At 35.6% G+C, this 19,155-nt stretch overlaps 1 long non-coding RNA gene across 2 annotated transcripts; it reads left to right on the forward strand.

Moving 5' to 3' along the window:
- The first annotated feature begins 4,320 nt into the window (after positions 1-4,320).
- LOC110929645 lies at positions 4,321-8,045 on the forward strand. 2 transcript variants are annotated; one of them, XR_004889862.1, is made up of 8 exons: positions 4,321-4,732; positions 5,337-5,807; positions 5,920-6,052; positions 6,220-6,310; positions 6,425-6,502; positions 6,587-6,868; positions 7,010-7,207; positions 7,312-8,045. It is a non-coding gene; the product is annotated as an uncharacterized LOC110929645 (long non-coding RNA). The 2 variants fall into 2 exon arrangements; XR_002587313.2 differs by having other exon boundaries at positions 4,322-4,786.
- Positions 8,046-19,155: the final 11,110 nt, after the last annotated feature.

The raw sequence follows: 19,155 nt of genomic DNA on the forward strand, positions 1-19,155 counted from the left end.
CGAGACATTGTTCATGGCGTGGTGTTTTAAAGCATCTGGAAACATTGACTATGATTCAAGTCATGGTGTTTTATCTGGAATTCAAGTCAGATAAAACACCATGACTTGAATCATAGTCAATGTCTCTAGATGTTTAAAACACCACGCCATGAACAATGTCTCCAGATGTTTAAAACACCACGCCATGAACAATGTCTCCAGATGTTTAAAACACCACGCCATGAACAATGTCTCCATATAAAACACCACGACTTGAATCATAGTCAATGTCTCCAGATGTTTAAAACACCACGCCATGAACAATGTATGATTAAAAGATGTTGCGATTAAAAGGTGATGAAGAAGATAAAACAATCAGATGTATAAACAAATATGTTTTCTAAAATTTCTCCTAATTCAAAATTCGATTCAATCCCTATAAAAAATCATCGCCAGTTTTTTTTTTTGGCAGTTATCTTGGAAATGAATTAAATGATAAGAATGTCAAATTACTAATATACCCTTTTGAATTAATTAGGATAAAAGACACTTGTCATTGCCAAATTATTTCTCACACTTCTCACAAAAGTTCCACTTTGTACAGGATTATATATATATATATATATATATATATATATATATATATATATATTATATATATATATATATATATATATATATATATATATATATATATATACAGGATAATGCGATGGAGAAAACCCTCTATTTTGAGAAAAATCTAGAAAACCCAACCTCCCGATTTTTTTTTTTTTTGAAAAAAATAACACATGTAATATACATGTTTTTAAGACACTACGTGAAAAAGGGGCTACTGCCACACTTTTAGCAAAACCACCCTGCCACACATTTGAAAAAATGTGTGGCTAAAGGTCAGTCATAACATTTTAAAACACCTTTAGCCACACATTTTATTATTAATGTGACCACCGTATACCAATTTAGAACCTTTAGCCAAACTTTTAGAAAATAATGTGACATTTATTAGCCACAACTTGAAATGTGTGGCCAAATCTGATCTATGGTCACGTATTTTTGTTATATGTGACGAAAAACACATGTATTTGACAATTTTAGCCACACTTTAAGGAAAAATTGTGACATATATTAGCCACACTAGCAAAGTGTGACCAAATGTTATTTATGATCACATTATTTGTTTTCATGTGACCAATAACATATGAATTCAAAATCTTTAGCCACATTTTAAGAAAAAAAAATTGTGACATTTATTAGCCACACTAAAAAGTGTGGCCAAATGTGATCTACAACTACAATATTTGTTTCATGTGACTAAAAACAAATTTATTCGAAACTTTTAGCCATAAGTTAAGAAAAAAACAGCCATACTTAAAATTACAAAATTTCATGTGGCTTTACATAAACATTCGTCACACCATCGTCACTTTGTTTATATTGTGTGACAAGATGTTATCAGATATCATGGAAAAAATGTGTGACCAAATGTTAAACTTACCATATCTTTAAAAAATTTTTCCAAAATATTTTATACTAAAACTTAAACTTCCCCCCCAAAATATTTCATCCTAAACTTTCCCCCCAAAATATTTCAGTATAAACTTAAACTTCCCCCTAAAATATTTCATCCAAAACTTCCCTCTCAAATAATATTCTTATTTAAAAAAATTACATTATTTAATATTAAAAAAATACAAAAAAAAAACAATCTTACAGCGTATATTGGGGGTTATATTATAAATAAAAATTTTAATGTTGTTTGAATTATTTTATAAGGTTTTTGTTTATAATATTTGTTTCATAACTTATAAAATAACTGTAAATACCGATGATCCTTAGAAATCAATTGCAAATACATAATGAAATCACAAATTTTTAGGTATAAAGGAAAATATCATGTTATATAAATACATGTACTTTAGAAAATTATAAGATAATGAAATCAAAGATGACGGTATAATAATAAAAATAATAAATATCTTTTTCATTATATATATTCATTAGAATAATAGTAATAATTATAATAATAGTGAGAATAAATATTAAAAAACAATATTTTAATTTAAAATAATAGAATTGTTTATTAAAAGTTAGGTTACATTAGATTAGATTAGATAGATAAGATGGTTTAACTGAAAAAATATATCAATGTTAAAGTTTGTTTAATTTAACTGTGTATAATTTTGTTTTAAAATATACGTAATTCTAGAAATCTTTAAAGTTTAAACATGAATGTTCTAATTTTATATATGAATACTTATGAGTAAAACTTTTGTAGTGTTATCAAATTTGAAGGTATACAATAGCTTTAAACTTTAGTAGCTTAAATAACTCGGCTCGGCTCGTTTACTAGAGCTCGAGCTCGGTATTCTCAATTAAATAATACTTTTAATTAAAAAATGCATTATTTAAGCTTGTTTACGAGCCGAAACTGAACCTAAAAAGAAGTTGGTTTAGTAAACGAACCTGAGCCTAAGCTTCACTTATCGGGCTTACGACCCTAAACGAGCAATAGTAAATCATATATGTCTTAATGGAGTATATTTGGCCTTAATAGATCACAATGGACAATAGTAGGTGAATTTGATGCCTTAATGGACCATATATGTCTTAATCGACCCCGTTGTGCCATAGCATGTCCCAATAGACAATAGTAGATCATATATCTCTAAGTGGAGCATATTAGGCCCTTAATGTATCACAATGGATAATGGTAGATCATATATGTCTTAATGGGCCATATTGGGCCTTATTGGATCACAATGGACAATAGTAGATCATATATAGAGTATATTGGGTCTTAATAGATCACAATGAACAATAATAGATCATATATGTCTTAATGTACCATATTGAGCCTTAATGGATCACAATGGCAAGTGGTAAATCATACACGTCTTAATGGACTATAGTGGGCCTTAATAGATCACAATGGATGATAGTATATCATATATGTCGTAATGGACCTTGTTGGGCCTTAATCATTCACAGTGACCAATGGTAGATCACACATGTCTTAATGAACCATATTGGGGTGTAATGGATCACAATGGCCAATAGTAGATCATATATGTCTTAATGGACCATTTAGACTTTAATTGATTAAAATGGACAATAGTAGATCCTACATGTATTAATGAACCAAATACTATCTTAATGGATCACAATGGACAATAGTAGATCATATATGTCTTAATGGACCAAATTGGGTCTTAATGGATCATAATGGACAATAGTGGATCAGATATGTCTTAATGATACATATTAGGCCTTGATGGATCACAATGAATAATAATATATATCTATATGTATTAATGGACTATATTGGGCCTTAATGAATCACAATGGCCAATAGTAGATCGTATATGTCTTAATGGACCATATTGGGCCTTAATGGATCACAATGGACAATAGTAAATCATATATGTTTTAATCGACCAACTAGTGTCTTAATGGATCACAATGGACAATAGTAGATCATACATGTTTTCATGGATCATATTGGGCCTTAACAAATCACAATGGATAATAGTAGATCATATATGTATTAGTGGACAATATTGGGCCTTAAGGGATTACATTGGGCAATAATAGATCGTAGATGTCTTAATGGACCTCATTGGGCTTTAATTAATTGATAACGTTGGACAATAGTAGATTGTAGATGTCTTAATGGCTCATGTTGGGCCTTAATGAATCTCGATGGACAATAATAGACCATTTATGTTTCAGTGAGCCATATTGGGCCTTAATGGGCTACAATGAACAATAGTAGATAAAATATGTTTTAATGGACCATATTGGGCTTTAGCGGACGACAATGGACATTAATATATCATATATGTCTTAATGGACCATATTCGGCCTTATGGATTACATTGGGTAATATAATATTATATATGTTATAATGGACCATATTGGGCTTTAAGAACCTCAATGGGTAATATAGTTAGCGACATTTTTTCGTATTTTTTTCCAATTAAAATAAAAAATATATATGGTTAGGCAATGCTTTTGATCATCATGTTAAATGAGCTTTTTTTCCCACAAAAAATATTTATGAATAGGTAAAGTTTTTTTTTATCATGATGTTAAAATGTATTTTTAGGATTATACTTTGGTAGAAAATCCTCATAATTAATCTTTATTAAATTTGATTTAAAGTGGACAATGATTCGTTTAATGTTATACATCAGATGTTAAAAAAGTTAACTGACATACAATTATTTAGTAAAAAACAAAATTATATTATATTATAAGTTTTTTTATTTTGTATGAAAGATTTAAAAAATAAACTTTAATTTTCATTCCCACTACCCAAAAATTTTCTATTTCCCTCTCGTTTTTCTTAACCTAGATCTCATAAAAAACCAGGACACCTCCTTTTCTTTTTGGTTCTGGCATTACGATTTAAAGGGTTTCTTGTTCGCAAAAAGAAGTAGAAAAAAGGATATTGAAACCCTAATTTTGGGAAAGATTACAAAAGCGGTTTTCGCAGTTTTGCAAAAAGGGATCTTCAAACCCTAACTTTTGCTCTGTTGGCATTCCTCAAACCAAAAGAGGAGGAACATAAACCTACTCAAATTAAAGGAGATGATCTGTTGATGTGGGCGTTTGAGCCCTTGTCGACGTTGTTATCGGCCGGAGTACCCGTATCGTCAACTAAGGTCGCTGAATTGCTCGTTTCACACTTATATTGGTCCAATAATGTGCCGATTGCGTGGAAGTTTCTTGAAACCTGCTGAAATTAAAGGTGTTTCACACTTATATTGGTCGCTGAATTGCTCGTTTCACACTTATATTAAAGGTCACTGAATTGCTCGTTTCACACTTATTATTGTATACATATATGATATATTCTTGAATTTAGTTGTATTGTTCATTTTCTGTAGCTATATGTAAGTGTTATGTGAAATCGGTTGATAAATTAATGCATCTGTTTATCAGTTTATGACCTGTTCATGAATTTAGTTGCGTTGTTGATATATTGTGTTGGATTGACCGGTTTTGCTTTATTGAGAGTGTAAACAGAGGACTATTACTGATAATCTGTTGGAAAATTGATGCATCTGTTTATTCATATATGATCTGTTCTTGGTTTTAGTTGTATTGATAATTTTCTGTATCTACATGTAAGTGTTACGTTAAATCCGTTGATAAATTGATGCATCTGTTTATGCGTATATGATATTTTAATGATCTTATTGTGTTGAATTGATCAGTCTTGCTTTATCGATGATAAGTGTACTGTATCTATATCTAAGTTTAATGTGGAATCAATTGATAAATTGATGCATCTGTTTATGATCTGTTCATGAATATAGTTGTATTGCTCATCTCTCACTCACATTTTCCAGATTCCAGAAGATACCGACAGAACCGGAGGAGAGAGAGGGTGGGGGGAGATCGGAGAAGAGATGGGAAAGAGAGACGGTGTAGATCAGGGAAGAGATGGGAGAGAGAGACGGGGTAGGCTGCTGCCACGCCTCCAGCGGCAGCGAGGGTGGTTAAACCATCGGAATCAGGGTCCGCCGCACATGGTGACGGGGTTTATGGATTTCAGCAATCAAGCGAAGGTAGGGTGTGGGTCACCAGCGACGACATGGGGTTCCGGTGATGAAAGTGGTATTTCGCGAGCACGATAGTGATTCTGATTTAGAACATGAGGACCTGGCAGTGGGCCCCACCATATCTGTGATTCCTGAAACCGGAAATGAAAGTGGTATTTGGCAAGATTCTCCCAAGTCAGAGACTATTGAAACTGATACAACTGTTTTCCTTTCTTTCGTATGGGAGAACGAAAAACCATACGAAAAAGCCGTTGAAAGGTACAAATGTTTTAAATACATACACACCCACACATATATATTCTTATTTCTGTCACATTAACATCTAAACTGCCCATTATTGCTTACTCGATGTCATTTATGAAAATTCTAGATTGATAGAAGAAGGAAAATTAATGGACGCTCTTGCTCTTTCTGATCGATGCTTACACGATGGTGCTTCGGATCATTTACTTAGTTACTAATTGAACATGAAGAGGAAGATCATACTGTTTATAATCTATCAGGTAATTTGACTTTTAGGATACCAAGTTATAACTGGCAGTATTGCCTAAGGTTGAAAGATAAACAGCTTGCAGCCACGCTTGCACTGAACTATGTATACTGGAAATATATTCTTTGTTAGTACTTGAGAAAGTTTCTCATTCATAAATGTATTTTTTTGGTGCTATAGATATTTGCTTAGATGGGAATTAGATGCTGCTTTGGATGTTCTCACCATGTGCCACTGTCACTTGCTGGAAAATGATCCTTATAAAAACGAGGTGTTTATTACTAATTTTACGATTTAGATTTTTTATTATAATAATGCATTATTTTTTAAAGATCTTAAAGAATGGACAAAAAAATCTCACATGCATGTTGTATGTACTGTATAGGTTGTTCTAAGGAGACAAGCTTTAATGCGGTACAGTCATATACTAACTGCAGACGAGCGTTACAATAGCTGGCAAGAGGTTAAATACTCTTTTAATAGCGGAATCCATGATATGTTAGTTATCACTCTTGTTAATTGTGATCCAATATATCTAATTTCTTAGGTTGCGGCAGAGTGTAAGGAAGATTCCGAGGGTCTAGCCCTTAGGTTAGCGGAAAAGGGAGTTGTTTCTGCTGCTTAAGATGTTGCTGAAAGTGCAGGGTTATCTATTGAACTTCGTAGAGAACTTTAGGGTGTCAACTTGTAAAACTTCTTACAGCTGACCCCATAACTGGTGGTGGGCCTGCTGAAGCTTCACGGTTTCTGTCTTCCTTGCGTGATTCAAAAGATGCTCTTCCGGTTGCAATGGGAGCAATTGCCCAACCTTCGATCTAAACAATTGCTTGTAAGTAGTGGGTGCAAAATGGGCGGGTCAGGCAATGGATCATAATTGGTTCAGGTCCACTTATATGGCTACAGTCTTTGTTTCAGCAATTGATTTAGTAAAAAATCTACTTAATTAAATATATGTTATTTTTGTTTGAAGGTTCATTTTTTCCTGAAAAGAAAAGACAGCAACTTAACCCAAACAGAGTTTTCCCGCCTTAATTTGTGGGCCCTAGGTCTTCGTGTATTGGTGGTCTTGCCTTTACCATGGCAGCAAAGATGCTCTGCATTGCACGAGCATCCTCAGCTAATTGTTGAAGTTTTGCTGATGCGTAAACAACTGCAATCTGCTTCTATGGTACCTTAAACAACAAGAACTCTCTTTATATGCGTATATATACGGGTGTGTATTATTCAGAAACGGATGTTACATAACGGTTATTGTATGTAATTTGTTTCCAGATACTTAAAGGATTCCCATCACTAAGAGACAACAATACAATCCTCACATATGCTGCTAAGGCAATTTTGGATACTATAAGCCTGCCTTGACGCGAGTCACGAATACAAGTTTTGGGCCCCAAAACAAAGCAAAAATCAGGAACCCCTACACGATCTTCCTTTTCTAATAGTTTAAGTAACTTGCACAATTAGGCACGTAGGGCTTTTTCTTAGAACCCAAGAAATAGTGCAGAGATAATCACTCCTAAAGTTCAGAGGAAACGAAAAGGGTCAGGACTTACACAAACGGATAAAGCCACTTGGGAAGCAATGGCTGGGATTCAAGAAGACCGTGTTTCGTCATACACAATAGACGGTCAAGATCGTCTTGCTTCACTTTCTATTGCTGATCAGTGGATGCTCACTGGTGGAAGGGGAGTTGGTGGTGTTCAGATTTCACTCACGGATAGCATCCGAAGCAAACAAAGTATTTATTGTCACTCAGTAACTGATTAAAGTTTGCTTCAGGTGATTATGCATTAGCTCCTACAACAGGCACCATTATGTAAGCAATTGGAGTAGATGGGTTTGCTGCTGTTGCAAGTGCCACTAGTAGTGATGCAGGTTCTGTTGCACTTGTTGCATCATTTGGAGATATCTTTTGATAGAAGCTTATGTATTTGGTATTTATATTTTAAATTTATGTATGGATTTTGGTTTATTACTGTTAATATTATTTGGTTTTTAAGTTTTTATATGTTTGGTGTTGTTTTGTTTTACAAAAAAAAATGAATATAAAAATGCTAATTATATGAAAATGACCACATGGAACCATTATAAATATGTGTGACCAATGTTAGACAATAGCCACACATAAAAGTATAAAATTTTCTTTGGCTTTACATGATCATTAGCCACACTATAATCACTTTGTTTTTTGTTTGTGTGACAAAACCATACCAAACATCACAGGAAAAAAGTTATGTGTGACCAAAAGTTAGTCATTAGCCACACTTAAAAGCACAAAACTTCATGTGGCTTTACATAAACATTAGCCACACTATCGTCATTTTATTTTTGTGTGACAAAATGATAGCAAGTGTCATGTAAAAACAAATTATGTGTTACCAAAGGTTAAACAATAGCCACACTTAAAATTATAAATTTTCATATGGCTTTACATGATCATTAGTCACATCATCGTCACATTGTAAATTTTGGTGTGACGAAATGTTAGCGATTGTGATATCATAGGTAAAACATATTATGTGTGGCCAAAGGTTAGACAATAGCCACACTTAAAATTACAAAATTTCATATGGCTTTACATAATCATTAGTCACACCATCGCCATTTTGTTTATTTTGGTCTGACGGAATGATAGCATACGTAATGCACAAAATGAATATGTGTGGCTAAAGGTTAGATGATAGCCACACTTAAACTTATAAACTTTCATGTGGCTTTACATAATCATTAGCCACATTATCATTAATTTGTTTTTTATGTGACAGAATGATAGCAAATGTCATGAGAAAAGTAAATTATATGTCACCAATGTTAGCCATTAGCCACACTTAAAAGCACAAAACTTCATGTGGCTTTACATAAACAATAGCCACGCTATCGTCACTTTATTTTTTTTTTTGGTATGACGGAAAGATAACAAATGTCACCAGAAAAAAAAAAAGAATGTGTGACCAAAGGTTAAACAATAGTCACACTTAAAAGTATAAAACTTTATGTGTGACTAAAGGTTAGACAATAGTCACTTTTAAAATTACAAAATTGTTTTGTGTGTCTAGAAATAGTTTTTAGCCACACTTATAGTAAACTCATGTGACTAAATAATAGAAATGGTCACACTTACAATAAATTCATGTCGCTATTGCTAACCTTTAGCCACACTTATTGTACAAAATTTTGAATCCAGCAAGAAATAGTGGTACCCTTTAGCCACACTTTTAAGTTGCTACGGCCACTAAACGTGAATCTGGCCGTATAATACCTATGATGACTCGACCTTTGGTCACACTTGAGTTGGAAAAAATAAGTGTGGCAAAAGGCGTATGGTCACACTTTTTTTGTGTGGCCGTAAGCCTTTTTTGACGTAGTGAGAGTTTTGAGCCAAAAAAATCAAAAAAGCGCCAAGTGGTTTTAAAAAAAAAAATAAACAAGTTTCAGCAACTTTTTCACTAATATGTGTTAGACAAAAAGTTGCTGAAACTTGTTTATTTTTTTTAAAAAAAAAAACACTTGGCGCTTTTTTGATTTTTTTTGGCTCAAAACTCTTAAAAAAACATGTATATTACGTGTGTTATCTTTTTCAGAAAAAAAGTCGGGAGGTTGGGTTTTCTAGGCTTTTCTTAAATTTATATATATATATATATATATATATATATATGTATATATATGTATATATATATGTATATATATGTATATATATATGTATATATATGTATATATATATGTATATATATGTATATATATATGTATATATATGTATATATATATGTATATATATGTATATATATATGTAAATATATATATAGGGGATGTATGATGAGAAAACTAGTTTAAATGAGAAAGCAAAAAACTAACTAAAAAGTTTAAATAACATACCAATTTTTTTTACAAGTTTTTTATAAAAAATCGCAGGTTTTTATATATAATTTTTTTTATTTTTTTTGTATTACACATGTGCACTAATACGGAAAGCCTAAACCACTTAACCCACCCCCACCAACACCCCCCAAAAATCTAAACCACCCACCCCCTCCCGAAAACCTAAAACTAAACCTTAAACATAAACCCGAAAAAAACCTACCCCCCCCCCACACACACACCCAAAAACCTAATCCTGCTAATCCTAAACCTTAAAAAAACTAACCCTAAAAGATAAACTAAACTCAAAAGCTAAATTTAAGCATGTGACGCACATGTGCAGTACAAGTTTTTTTTTATTGAAATTTTTTATATATAAAAAATAGCGATTTTTTATAAAAAATTGTAAAAAAAATTGGTATGTTTTTAGGCTTTTTTAGTTAGTTCTCTAGTTTTCTCATGATCATCTATATATATATATATATATATATATATATATAAAATTCAAAAATCATACACGTTATGTCCTTTAGCGCTAACTTAGGTAATTTTTTTTGTTAAATCTAATCATGTGCAAGGCACATTAGGGCATTTTTGTAATTTCATTTTTTTTGAGAAATTTGTGTAATTAACTTAAAATAAATACCTCACCATCATCACACCATTTTACACCCAAGCTTATAAACCCTAGAGAAAAAGATCACTCGAGAAAGGGGGAACCTGTCACGGCCCTCGACCCCGGTCCAAAGCCGCGGAACAGGAAATCCCGTGGTATTAAATTTAGGCGACAGCGGAAGTCTTTAATACAGGATCTTTTAATATTAAAACTGCCCGTTTACATAATTTAGGGATAAAACCTCTTAATTTACAATAAGGTGATTTCACTGGGAAATCTTTATTTTACAAAACATGTTTCTTTATTTATTTACATTGAGCCACTTCTCTAAGCTTGTAGTGCTTCACAGCACTTTTTCTTGGATCACAACAGATCACCTGAAACATGTTTGAAAAATGTTTTCTCAGCGGGAAATACTGAGTGAATCATTCAGTTTACTGAAAACAACACATTTGTTATAGTTTTACAGTATTAAGAGCGATTACAATGCTTTCATATCAACCAACTACCCACAGTATTTGTCACTCGACCGGATCTGTGACTGTGGTCATATCATTGTTGGGTCCGTTCACCCGCAAGTGACGTACATCATTATTTAGGTCCGACTACCTAATAGTGTATATCATGATTTAGGCTCGCTCACCTAACCTGATAAGACAGTAATGTGCACAATACCCCACATACCGGCTGTAAATTGGTGACTACAAAGACTTAATCACTGTAATTATAACTTTGGAAAATAGATTGGAGTATTGTAAAACAGTTGATAAAAAGAGAATGACTCACTTTGCAGATTTAACGAGCAGTGTATAAGCCTACTGATTAGCCTTGTTTAACCTAATTTAAATAACAATGCACACAAACTGGGTTAGTAACTAATACAGCAGTTACGGCAATTCACGAGATTAAACCCTCACAACGATTGACAAACTGCGATACTTAAATATTCAGTGGATTCACAACGAATGATAGAGTATAGCCCGAGCTCGGGTAGCACTCAAACATCCTGTCGAAATCACGATGAATACAAAGTATAAACCCAGTTTGAGCAGCACTCAAACAATCGTTGGATAGTTTCAATCGATCGGACGTTGAATCGTAATTGCGATCGAGTTATTACCCTGTTTTGCGGCAGCGATTCATGAATTGTGTGTGTTGTTATAGTAATCTACGTATATCTCAGTGTAGCTTTGGAATTTGAGCGTCGAACTAACACAGAAATTCAAGTGCCACTGCCCTTTATTTATACCCAAATTTTGCCCCCCCTCGCGCCACGCGAAAGGTCCCCTTGTGCGCGTCGCGTGGCGCGAGAGACCCTAGTCTAGCATAGGGTGGGTTCGTGTCCAGGTAGCTTAGCTGAGTTGGTTTCGACTGAAATTTCAATTCACACGTTAAACTGTTAGGATATTACCAACTAGGGTTTACCCCCCTCCCCTGAGTTTTAGGGGCCCTGATCCTGATTCCGATCGTTCTGAAAATTTTAGGGTTTATGCAGAATTACTTGGGTTTCTTAATTAGGGCTTCCTTAATAGACAATTAACATACTAAGTATTAATTTTAGTGAGAGTTGTTACATCCTCCCTACCTTAAGAAAAATCTCGTCCTCGAGATTTACTGGAAAAGATGAGGGTATTTCCGCTTCATTTCTGATTCCAGCTCCCAAGTGTATTCCGGTCCTCTCTTTGAATCCCATTTGACTTTGACTAGCACTAGTCGTTTGCGTTTGAGAAACTTGATTTTTCTATCTTCTATCTATAGTGGTTTCTCTACAAATTTCAGTTTTTCATTTACCTCTATATCTTGGAGAGGTACTACCAGGGATTCGTCGGATAAACATTTCTTGAGGTTGGATACATGAAACACATCATGTACTCTAGCTAGTTCTTCAGGTAGTTGTAAACGATAAGCAACTGGTCCTATTCGTTGCATTATTGGAAATGGTCCTACGTATCTTGGACTCAGTTTTCCTTTCTTACCAAATCGTACTACTCCTTTCCAAGGAGAGACTTTCAAGAGTACTTTGTCTCCGACTTGAAACTCTAGTTGCTTGCGGCGATTGTCTGTATAGCTTTTCTGGCGATCTCGAGCCGTCTTCAGTCTTTCTTTGATTTGAGTTATCTTGTCAGTGGTTTCTTGTACAATTTCTGGACCTGATAATTGACTTGCTCCTATTTCTGCCCAACAAACTGGAGTTCTGTACTTGCGTCCATACGGTGCTTCGAATGGGGCAGCTTCGATGCTTGAATGATAACTATTGTTATAGGAGAATTCCATTATGGGTAAGTGGTTATCCCAATTACCACCAAAATCAATTACACATGCTCGGAGCATGTCTTCCAGGGTTTGTATCGTCCTTTCACTTTGTCCGTCTGTTTGAGGATGATATGCAGTACTTAAATTTAGTCGGGTTCCCATTGCTTCCTGGAAACTAGTCCAGAAACGGGAAGTGAAACGACTATCCCTATCCGATACAATGGAGAGTGGGACTCCGTGTAAGGATACTACTTCATCTACGTACAACTTGGCTAGCCTTTCCATGCTAAAAGTTTCTTTCATCAGTAGAAAATGAGCTGATTTGGTTAATCGATCCACAATTACCCAAATCGCATCATTACCTTTTCTGGTTTTGGGTAACTTAGTAACAAAATCCATTGTTATGAGTTCCCATTTCCATACAGGCATTTCTAACTGTTGTAGTAGTCCTGAAGGTTTTTGATGTTCGGCCTTAACTTGTGAACAAGTAAGACATTTAGATACGTATTCGGCTATATCCTTTTTCATTCCTATCCACCAAAAATTATTCCCTAAATCTTGGTACATCTTATTGTTACCTGGGTGCATGGTATACCTAGATTTATGAGCTTCTTCTAAAATCTTATTTCTTAATTTTCCCTGCTTAGGTACCCAAATTCTTTTCTTGTTGAATCTCAAAATTCCATCATTTCCTTGTTCTAGTTCTTTTATATAACCTTTCATTCCTTCAGCATCGTCCTTGATTGCTGTTTCCTGAACTTTCTTCAATTGTTCCATTAAATCTACCTGTAGATTTAATCTAAGCATACGAACTCGTCGTTGCTTCTCATGATACTTACGACTTAAGGCATCTGCTACTACATTCGCCTTTCCTTCGTGATATTGAATATCACAGTCGTAATCACTTAGGATTTCCATCCATCTTCTTTGCCTCATGTTTAATTCTTTTTGCCCAAATATGTACCTTAGACTTTTATGATCTGTATAAACAGTAAATTTACTTCCATACAGATAATGTCTCCAGATCTTTAGGGCAAAAATTATGGCTCCTAATTCTAATTCATGAGTCATATAATTTTCTTCGTGCTTTTTCAACTGTCTGGAAGCATACGCAATTACCCTCTTGCGTTGCATCAACACACATCCGAATCCAAATTTTGAAGCATCACAATATACTTCAAAATTTTCAGTTCCTTCTGGCAAGGCTAAAATTAGAGCATTTGTCAACCTTTGCTTTAAAATTTTAAAAGCTTCTTCTTGTCTAGGTCCCCATTCAAACTTAACGGGTTTACAGGTTAGCTTAGTCAAGGGTACAACTATCTTAGAAAAATCCTTAATAAATCGTCTATAGTATCCAGCTAAGCCTAGAAAACTTCTAATTTCCAAAGCCGTTTGCGGAACCTTCCATTTGGTGATCGCTTCTATTTTAGCAGGATCTACGTGAATACCTTCGTGATTCACCATGTGTCCTAGAAATTGTACTTCTAGTAGCCAGAATTCACACTTCGAGAATTTGGCGTAAAGCTTCTCCCTTCTTAACAAAGTTAAGAGTGCATGCAGGTGCTCGCAATGTTCCTCCTGACTTTTGGAATAAATAAGTATATCGTTGATGAAAACGATTACAAATTTATCCAAATATGGTTTACAGATTCGATTCATCATGTCCATAAATGCTGCTGGAGCATTTGTTAGTCCGAAGGGCATGACTGTAAACTCGTAATGTCCATACCTAGTTCTGAAAGCAGTTTTAGGTATGTCTTCCTCTTGTACTTTCAATTGATGATATCCGGATTGTAAATCTATCTTAGAAAAATACCTAGCGCCTTGGAGTTGACCAAAAATTTCATCAATCCTAGGTAATGGGTATCGATTCTTAATTGTAACCTTATTCAGCTCCCTATAATCAATACACATTCGCATTGATCCGTCTTTCTTTTTCACAAACAACACTGGTGCTCCCCACGGGGATGAACTTGGTTGTATGAATCCTTTATCAAGCAACTCATCTAATTGTTTCTTAAGTTCTAGCATTTCAGTAGGTGCTAATCGATAAGGTGCCTTGGCTATTGGTGTAGTTTCAGGAATTAGATGAATTCTAAACTCTACTTCTCTATCGGGTGGTAACCCAGGTAATTCTTCTGGAAAGACGTCTGGGTATTCTGAGACTACAGGGATGTCCTGAAGTTTCTTACTTTTAGTGTTAATGATTACGGAAATCATATACACTACTTCTTTTTTTCTTGAATAACTAGCCAACTTCATTGCTGAAATGAATTTCAGTGGCTTTCGAGGTTTATCTCCTGAAATTGAAATGACCTCCCCTGTGGGGGTATGAATTTCTACGGAATTCTTATCACAAAGGATTCGAGCATGGTTGGCTACCAACCAATCCATTCCTAACACCACATCGAATCCGGCTAACTTCATAGGTAACAGGTTTGCGGAAAACTTATGGCCTAATAGTTCTATCTTTCATTCTTGCAAAACCTTATCTATGTTAATAGAATTCCCATCTGCCGTTTCGACTGTAAAAATCTGTCTAAGGGTGGTTAAGGGTAACTTAAGAGCTTGGCAAAATAAGGTATTGATAAAACTTTGATTGGCACCAGAGTCAAATAATACTTTTGCAAATACGTTGTGGACTAAGAACGTACCATCTATCACATCTGGAATGAGTTCTGCTTCCTGTGTGGTCAGCTGGAATGCTCTTGCATTCTTCTTGTAGCTCCGTTGGTTGGTTTAGCCTTGTTGTCTGCTGGTTTAACTAGCTTAGGACATTTTGTTTGGAAATGCCCAGGTTCTCCACAGTTGTAGCAGATTATTGTTTTCCTTCTACATTCTTCTTCCCGATGTCCTATAGCTTTTCAAAAATTGCAGGTCATATTGCATCTTCCAAAGTGTTTCTTCTTACAATTTTTGCAAAAAGGAGGATTTGAGGATTGCCCCATTCCTCTTTTCTTAGTATTACCCATACGAAATCCTTGGGTAATCTTTTGAGCCAACTCCTTCTTTCGATCTTCTTCTCTTGTGCGCACCAGTTCATCAGTTAGGGTGTTAGCTAATTCCACAGCATCGTCAATAGTGCGTGGTCTCGCAGCTTTAACGATGTTACGAATTTCGCCAATTAATCCCCAAATATAGCCGGAAATGAGTACCGGTTCTGGCGAAGCCAGGGTTGGTACCACTCTCGCATATTCAAAGAATGTCGAGGTATAACCGCGACAATCTACACCCGTCATACGATGATTTAGGAATTTATTTAACATTTGATCTTTTTCATATTCGGGACAGAATTTTCTTTCTACAAGACTCTTAAATTCTTCCCAGTTCATGGTATAGGCCATCCTTCTTCCTTTTGCTTGTAATACCGTGTTCCACCATTCTAACGCCCATTCTTTGAACAAATTGGACGCATACATGACCTGATCGTCCATGTCACATTTGCTTATTGCAATTACTGTAACACCCCGTGTTTTCCCAAAAGTCAAAGTCAAAGTCAAGAGTTGACTGTTATTGGAATTAAAGATCAATAAAGATTAATTTCATTTTAGTTTCATTTTGATTTTCATATTATTTGGAGTAAGTGTTGTATAATCAAACTAATCGGCCGATAATCGAACTGTGAATCAACGACCGACTGTGAATGATAGGAAGTAACAATGCAATAAAGCTAGTCAATCAATAATCAAGCTAATCAAATCAATCATCGAACTCAAGTGTGGATAATTTTAATGCTTTTATACGTGTGTGTGTGCCTTACGTGTTACTTGTGCATGTTTACTTTATGTTAAAGTGTGTGGTGAATCAATCAAAATCAATCAAGAATCGAAGGATAATCAAACTCAATCGAAACCGACTTTGAAAATAGGTTGTAAGGATGCTTGTATGTTAGATATAGTAGTTGGGACTAAAAGTAATTTGAATAGGAACTCTATCCTACTCTACTCCTCTATTATCGAACTCGAAATATCAAAAATCGTCGCGAAACACTCAAAACCAGGTAAGCCGATCGAACAGGGCAACCTGATCGAACAGGCTAGCCGATCGAACAGGCTGTTCGATCGGGCAGCCGCTCGATCAGGGATGCTGTTCGATCAGCCAACCCTTTCCACTTTTGGAAGCCTATAAATAGGGCTGTCCTTGTCAAGCTTTCCACTTTTGGAAAAGCTCTGACCGACCAGCCTTCTATTCTCACTAAATCTCAGATTTCTCTCAAACCGGTAAGTATTTCGCTCTAATCCTTGTACGTTTTTGTTCATTAATCGATTCTCCATCTTTCTATCTTTCAAAACTTGGATTTCAACCGCGAAATCACCAAGATCTAGGTGTTCTTGGATGATGTCATCATGGTGTTCTTCAAAGAACACTAAGTTTTGACATCATTCCACCATGAATAGCTTAGATCTAACCGATTTCCACATGAACAACCTAAAATCTACCAAAGATCTAAACATTTCACGGTGGAAAAGGATTGGAAGACGGGTTTCCATCTATCTTTCAACTCTTTTACACTCAAAAAGGGTGAAAACGAGACTTGAACCGATTTACAAATCAATCTAAACAAACACATGGTTCAAGATTCGGGTTCTACCGAGAGATATACCGATTTCGGGTTAAACGTTAAACTTAGGTTCCAAACCGTCTCTGACCGAGCTTGGGTGATTCCTGCTCGAGTCAGTAGACTAAGTAGGGACTTCAGCTTTGTGGTTCAACTCGTAGTCAAAATATCTCTAAAACATCAACAATTAACGGGAATAACCAAGTGTTCAGTGATAGGTTAACCGAATCGAGAAGCTGGCCGAACGGCTAGGCTGTTCGATCGAACAGCCCAACCGAACGAACAATGCCAGCCGATCGGGCGGGCTAACCGATCGACTAGCACCTGGACCCACCAACTCACAAAAGTGTAGTATTGACGAGGTACTGTTCGATCGACTACGCCACTCGATTGAACATTACTGCTCGAATCATGAGATACTATACTTCAACACTTAACCTTTTCGAAACATTGGAATGTCACCCGATCGAGCATGCCACCCGATCGAGTGACACTTTGCCAACCCTCAGCTGCTAACCGATCGGTTGGGCTAACCGATCGAACAGCCCGTTCGATCGGCCAACTTGAAAGGTAATGCTGCAAGAACTTCAAAAATACAAACCATCATACACAAACACATCCTTCACATCAAAGGAAGAAACAATCCACTTGAAAGAACCAGCCGATCGAGCCAGCCGGCCGATCGAATGGGACGTTCGAACGGACTTTAACCCAATCGAACAGCCCACTCGATCGAACAGCTGTCCGATCGAAAGGTCTATCCGATCCAGTTTACTTTTCCGCATTACTCATTGTATTGTTATCGAACTATTCAGGCTAACCTATTCTCAGTGCTCCTCAATCCACGATCAACCACTGTGAGTATACTCGATCCCTTTCTGCTTTCAGCACTTTTGGGTGTTACATACGTAATCTATCAAATTCACAAACAACACAAACTATTTGAACGCTAACCTACTTGCATGTATTACTTGTCTAAATGATTGCTGTTTATTATGTTTACACGTGGAGTGCTATCTGCCTGCTTTAGCAACGTAGTACTATAGTTTGGACTCAGCACCCGTTCACACGGGGGTTGCTAAGGACAATTACTTGTATGGATTACAGTGGTAATCATGTATTGCGAACTGTCTCGGACAGTCAACTCGAAGTCGTTGGTATCGATGGTCCCATGTTGATAATTTACATGCATCGTTTGCCCTTGTGTACGTGCTTGGTTATGCGTAAACTTTCGAACTTTATATGCTATATCAAACTTGTGTACTCACCTTTACATTATATGTATTGACTTTTATTTTAACGTATGTGACAGGTGTTTAAGCTACTAGCGTGCTAGGGAAGCGAGGCAATAATAAGCTTCTAGGAGCCTGTGACCTTAGGACAGTGTCCACATACCTGCTCCAGGGCCATAATTATCTGTAGATCTTGTACTGGCACCTGTAGTCAGTAAGATCTACAGTTAGTTGTCTAGAAGTCTTAAAACAATATTTAAATTCGGTCTGTAATAATTAAGAATCTGAGTTGTCGGAACAGTTCCCATATTGTTTAGTTGATTTCTATGATAACTTGTTATTATTTGGGACACGGTATGGGACGTGTTATATAACTGAATTGTATGATAGTTGTTGTGGAAACTTCTGAACAATCTGTTTCGCTCAGTGCCGCGCCCCGATGATTCCGCCATCGGTTGGGGTGTGACAGATTGGTATCAGAGCCATAACTATAGGGAATTAGGTTAGACACGATCTAGTCCGGATCGCTGTCTTAGAGACCTAGACTATAGCTAGGAACCAAGAGACCAAGTTTATGTGCTTATTTTATGTTGTTTCCTTCT

This window comes from Helianthus annuus, chromosome 3 (genome assembly GCF_002127325.2).
Source record: "Helianthus annuus cultivar XRQ/B chromosome 3, HanXRQr2.0-SUNRISE, whole genome shotgun sequence".
In the NCBI taxonomy this organism is placed as follows: Eukaryota; Viridiplantae; Streptophyta; class Magnoliopsida; order Asterales; family Asteraceae; genus Helianthus; species Helianthus annuus.